Here is a 6,841-nt window from a genome sequence, read left to right on the forward strand (position 1 = left end):
AAATTTTAAATGATTCTAATTTTTAAAAAATATTTATTGCATTGCAGTTTTTTTCCTTTTTACGAATCTATACAAAAGTTCTTATTTTTCTAATTGTTTTGTTAATTATAAAATTTTTAAATTATACTTATTAACCTTTTCAAATTCCTAAACCAGACATTGTAGTAATAAAAAACCAAAAAAAAATAAATAGTCCATTAAAACATACATTATGCCCTCCTTATAATAATTATATATTTAATGCATTTATAAATAAATTCATTGTTAGGATTTTTTTTTGTGTGTTTAATTGGTTGATTCAAAGTATGTCAATTCATTTTATTTTAAAAATCAAATTGTTACATTGGATTTCATTTTTTAAAGTTTTTTTTTTAATTTTTTTTAGACCACGGTTGAATATAATAAATTAAATATTTATAAATCTGTACTTCATTTCCAGTCTATTGTACTCCAAACACAAATTTCTTAAACTCAGACTTCCAAAATCTGTATTCCAAATACAACTTTCTTAAACCCAGACTATCTAAATCTCCTAATCCAGCTTAACATTCCCACGTTTAAGATTCCAAACCTACGCGCCAAATGTCACAATCGCTCTTTTGGAAGCTTCTCTTAGCGATTATGCGGCACTTGTTCCCGCTCACAAATAAGTCAGTCAACTCGAATACGGACTGCCGGTGGCACACCGAGTGCCTCTCGCAGCCTCCACCCCCGTTTTAGGGAAAACGGTTTTAGAAAATAGGTTTGGAGAAAAGGTTTTCGTAAGCAATTTTTGTGAGTGTGAATAAAGAAAGAAAGATTGTAGTAGGCTAGAAAACAATAAGCAACAACAACAGCTTTATAGAGTACTACTCCGGGTATGGGGAAGTGATGATTAGTCTTATCCCCATATAGTGCATTCTGAACAAAAAGCCAACTGGCACCCTTGCATATGCAAAAGGGCGAGTGGTCACTTACAATGAAAATGTAAAGAAAGCAAGCTAATTAAGCTAATACAATACATGATATGAAAGTATGCTAGAAGGGGGTTGGATCAGGCATGCGGCCATGGGCAACAGGCCCTAGACAAGCATGACCGTGACATTCTCCCCCACTTAATTGGTTGACGTCCCCGTCAACCGACCTTGTTCAAAATCTGCGATGGCTGGAGCTGTATTTTTCAAATCTTCGGCCCGCTCCCAACTGATCTCTTCGTCGGGGAAATCCTTCCATTTCACTAAGAACTCTGTCAGTTCTCGTCTGGGTCTTCCAATACTGCGCGTACGTTTATTCAGGATTTGTGCAACTTCTTTCTCAGCGGAATTCTTCATCGTGACCCGTGGACGCCTTAGCATGTTTCGTTGTTCATCCTCGGGATCGGGATGATAGGGCTTCAGGATACTCACATGGATGACAGGATGAATCTTCATCCATGAGGGTAACTGAACCTTATATGAGGTTTTCCCGACCTTCTCAATTACCTCCACTGGAACTTCATATTTCCTTACTAGTCGTTGGTCTCTCTGGCCTCGGAAACGAAACTATTTCGATCGTAGCTTGATCAGGACCTTGTCCCCAGCTTGAAACTCGAGGGCCCTCCACTTCTTATCAGCCCACTTCTTCATCCTTCTTGATGCTCTTTCTAGGTAGGCGCGAGTTATCTCAGAGGTTTTGCTCCACTCTTTAGTGAAGTTATGTGCCTGAGGACTTTTGCCTGCATAAGGGTGGTCCACCAAGTGTGGCATGAGTGGTTGTCTACCGCACACCACTTCGAAGGGCGTTTTTCCGGTCGTGGAACTCTGCTGGCTATTGAAGCTGAACTAAGCCACATCTAACAACTGGACCCAGTTATTCTGCCTAGCGTCGATAAAGTGATGCAGATATTCCTCGAGCATACTGTTGAAGCGTTCCGTCTGGCCGTCAGTTTAGGGATGATAGCTAGAGGAGATATTCAGTGTTGACCCCAATATTTTGAACAATTCTGTCCAAAATGTCCCAGTGAATCTTCCATCCCGATCGCTAACAATGCTCGCGGGGACACCCCATAATTTCACGATGTGTTTGAAGAACAGCTGGGCAGTCATCACGACTGTGCACATCTTCGACGTTGGGATGAAAGTGGCATATTTTGAGAACCGGTCGATGATAACAAGGATCGATTCGAACTCTCCCACCTTGGGCAAATGGGTGATGAAGTCGAGAGACACGCTCTCCCATGGTCTAGAGGGCACAGGTAGAGGTTCCAACAGACCCGCTAATTTCGCCCTTTCGACCTTATCTTGTTGGCAGACAAGGCAAGTCTTGGTAAATTACATGACATCGTCTCGAAGGCTTGGTCAGTAGTAGCCTTATTTCAGGAGGGCATAAGTCCTCTGCCAACCATTATGTCCTGCCCACGGTGTGTCGTGACACTCCTTCATCAACAACCTTCGTAACTCCCCGGATCTAGGGATGTAGAGGCAATTGCCCTTGGTGTATAGTAGATCGTCTTCCACCCAAAACTAGCGTGTCTTCCCCTCTTTGGCCAATTGTATGATGGCCTGCGCCGCTGTGTCGTTTGTCAAGTGAGTTTTGACAGTTTCTCGTACTGTTGCACTCAACGTACTTACTTGTAGGCGGGCGAACATGCACAGGGCCGCATGTTCACTCTTTCGGCTAAGAGCATCGACTGCTTGGTTACTTTTCCCCGGTCTATGTTCGAATTGGAAATCGAACTCCACTAGACACTCCTGCCATCGTGCCTGTTTCGATGACAACTTCGGTTGGTTGAAGAAGTGGCAAATGGAGTTGTTGTCGGTCTTGACCACGAACTTGGCCCCCAAGGGATACTGTCTCCAGGCCCTCAAGTAGTGAACTACTGCTAACATCTCTTTCTCGGAGGTGACATACCTCCATTCGGCATCATTTAGTTTCCTACTCTCATACGCGATGGGGTGTCCGTCTTGAAGGAGGACACCGCCCAACGCGAAGTCAGAAGCATTAGTCTCGACTTCAAATGGCTTGGTCACGTCGGCAATTCCGAGGACTGGCCCCTCAATCATCATTTTCTTTAAGCCCTCAAAGGCAGCTTGACATTCAGGAGTCCAGCTTCATTGGCTATCTTTCTTCAGCAGTTCGGTTAATGGCCCTGTTCTTCTTGAGAATCCTTCTACGAACCGCCTATAGTAGTTGACTAGTCCGAGGAAGGATCGTAGTTCGGTCACGGATGATGGTACCCTCCAGTATCTGATCGCAACCACCTTGCCCTCTTTCATACCAATCCGACCATACTCAATCACGTGGCTGAGGAAATTTATGCGCTCTTGGCCAAATGAGCACTTCTCTCTTTTTACATACAACTGATTTTTCCTCAGCTTTTCGAAGACTAGTTGGAGGTGATGTCGATGGTTCTCCAGCGAGGCACTATAGACCACAATGTCATCGAGATACACTACGACGAATTTGTCGAGGTATTCGTGAAATACTTGGTTCATTAAGGTACAGAAAGTTGCTGGAGCATTAGTGAGGCCAAAGGGCATCACGAGGAATTCGAAGGCTCCATATCTCGTACACAGGTCGTCTTAGGTTCGTATCCTTCAGCAACTCGGACCTGATAATATCCCGACCGCAGGTTCAGCTTCGAGAAATACTTAGCACCGTGAAGTCGATCAAATAAGTCAGTAATGATAGGAAAGGGATATTTGTTGCGGACTGTGAGCTTGTTCAAGGCCCGATAGTCGATGCATAACCGGAGGCTCCCATCCTTCTTCTTCTGAAACAATACTAGGGCTCCGTAAGGGGCCTTTACCGGTCTGATAAATCCTGAATCTAACAATTCGTCTAACTATTTTCGGAGTTCGGCCAATTCCCGCGGGGCCATCCGATATGCATTCTTGGCGGGCGGCTTTGCCCCTGGTAACAACTCAATCTCATGGTCAATCCTTCTTCGTGGGGGTAAGGACTTGGGCAAGCTTTTAGGCATGACATCTTGGTACTCTTCCAAGACAAATAGAACGTCTCGGGGGATCTCCTCTTCGGTGGTTTCAACTGATTCTATCAGGATGGCCATGAACGTGGGTTCATCGTGGGCCAGGCCTCTCTTCAATTGGAGGGCTGAGATCATTCTCACCCCATTTGGCTGCTTGATACTGGCTTGAACTACGGTGGTGTAGATCCGGTAATGACTAGACATTTGGCGAGGGGCATTGGTATAACTTTATATTCAAGTAGGAACTCCAACCTCAATACCATGTCGAAATCATCCATCTTGACAATCACGAAGTCAACGAGGCCCTTCCAATCTCCTAACTTCACTGGAGTTCTCTTCGCTATCCCCGTAATCGACAGGGCTGCAGAATTCACAGCTTTCATCTTTCCTGCATCTCTTTCCCAGGTTAAGTTCAGGCGGCGAGCTTCCGTTCAATCATGAAGTTATGGGTGGCCCCAGAGTCGACCATAGTGCTCTTGGTCGATCTTTGGTTGATCCAAGCATCCACGTACATGAGTTCTCTCTCTAGTGGTTCCGTCGCCTTTCCCATTTTCTTCTGGAGCGCAGATAGGAATTTCAAAGCCCCCATCCTGGGATTCTCAATTTCTACAGCTGGCTCGATTACTGTCTCCTCCAGTTCAGCCTTATCTTCGGAGCTAGAGGCTAATGTGGCTTGAAAAGCATTGAACGCGGTCCGATTTGGACATTTGCCTGCCCTGTGTGGCCCTCTACATATGAAACAAGACAGGGGGTGATTGTAATTGTTATGCTATTGCGGCGGCCCTCGCCAGTTGTTTCCTGATCTCGGTTGGGATGGTTTACGATCCCCCCTGTGTTCTTGTTTCTTCCTCCAGGTCTGGGAGGACTGGAACGACTGTTTCTGTTTCCCCCATTTGAGGAAGTTGACTGCTTCCTCACATCTTACGAGTCAGTGCTAAGGTCGTATAGCCGTTTAGTTGCCGCATAGGTAGAGAGGAGATCCTGTACTCTCTGTTCATATAATTTTGATTTCGCCCACGGTTTCAGCCCTTCGACAAAGCAAAAGACCTTGTCTTTCTCGAACATATCTAGTATGTCCAACATGAGTCCTGGAAACTGTTTTACGTAGTCCCTGATGTTACCTGTTTACTTCAGCTCTCAAAGTTTTCGTCGATCTAAGATCTCGACATTCTCAGGGAAGAACTGCGAGCGAAGTTCTTGTTTCAATCTATCCCAAGTATCAATAGTGCATCGTCCTTCCTGTATGTCTGTAAATCGTGATCTTTACCATAGTTTTGCATCTTCAGCCAGATGCATCGTTGCTAGTGTGACTTTCGACTCTTCAGTCACCGTGTTCGTCGCCTTGAAGTATTGCTCAAGGTCGAAGATAAAGTTTTCCAGGGCTCTTGCTTCCCGCACCCCACAGAAGGGTTTCAGTTCTAGAATTTTTATTCTGCTTACTGCCATTGCTCCCCTAGATGAGGCTTGGTTCCTTACTGCTCGGATGGTGAGATTCACCCTTGTGCTCACATCCGCTATCTCGGCTCTGACGACGTCAAGGGCCGACCGAAGGTCTTCAGACAAATCGGTTACCATCTGAAGTATTGCTTTTTGGGAGCCGTCCAACTCTTCAACGCGCTTCTCTATGTGGGCAACAGAGCCCGATGAGCTATTGCCAAGTTCAAAGCTGCCGGACCATGCTGTTTTGGTCTCGAGGGTTTCTACCCTCATCATCAATTCTCTGACGGGTAATCCGTCTAGGCGGCCCACTACCGCATCAATTCCATCGGCTTTCTCAGCAACTTCTTGTAGCCGAGTCTCTAGGAAACGGATATTATCCGGGACCTCTCTCAGGTAGAGCATTTGCCCTTCCATCTCTATCAACCTATCCACATAGGACTTGTTCAGGTTCTTCGTCGCCGACATGATCACTGATCTTTCCCTCTGTGAGCCAACCTGCTCTGATACCAACTGTCACAATCGCTCTTTCGGAAGCTTCTCTTAGTGATTGTGCGGCACTTGTTCCCGCTCACGAATAAGTCAGCCAACTCGAATACGGACTGCCGGTGGCACACCGAGTGCCTCTCGCAACCTCCACCCCCGTTTTAGGGAAAACGGTTTTAGAAAACGGGTTTGGAGAAAGGGTTTTCGTAAGCAATTTTTGTGAGTGTGAATAAAGAAAGAAAGATTGTAGTAGGCTAGAATGCAATAAGCAACAACAACAGCTTTATAGAGTACTGCTCCGGGTATGGGGAAGTGATGATTAGTCTTATCTCCATATAGTACATTCTGAACAAAAAGCCAACTGGCACCCTTGCATATGCAAAAGGGCGAGTGATCACTTACAATGAAAATGTAAAGAAAGCAAGCTAATTAAGCTAATACAATACATGATATGAAAGTATGCTAGAAGGGGGTTGGATCGGACATGCGGCCATGGGCATCAGGCCCTGGACAAGCATGACCGTGACACCAAACACCCCATAAAAGTTAAAATTACCATTTGCTTCTTATACTTTGAAATTTGATCAACTTTAGTCCCTATATTTTTAATAAATGTTAAATTTAGTATCTCAAAGTTAATTTTATTAAAATTGATTAAAAAAAATAATTTTTATGCAAGAAAATATAATATGTAAATATGTTTTAAAAAAATATGCTACTGGATAATAAATTTTAATTAAAAACAAAAAATTTAAGATTTATTAAAAATACAAAAACTAAAGGGGTTTTTCAAAAATAAAAAATTAAGGTAACCTATTTACATATAATTGCAAAATTTAATATTCTTTAATAGAGATGGATAGAAATCTATCCGTGTCTATCGGTAGTAGAAACTGATAGAAGTCTATCATTGATACTATGTGACAGGGGTTGATAGAAGTCTATAGGTGTTTTTGAGCTATTTCTATAAAT

Source organism: Benincasa hispida, chromosome 2 (assembly GCF_027475165.1).
Source record: "Benincasa hispida cultivar pf3 chromosome 2, pf3_genome.v1.1, whole genome shotgun sequence".
In the NCBI taxonomy this organism is placed as follows: domain Eukaryota; kingdom Viridiplantae; phylum Streptophyta; class Magnoliopsida; order Cucurbitales; family Cucurbitaceae; genus Benincasa; species Benincasa hispida.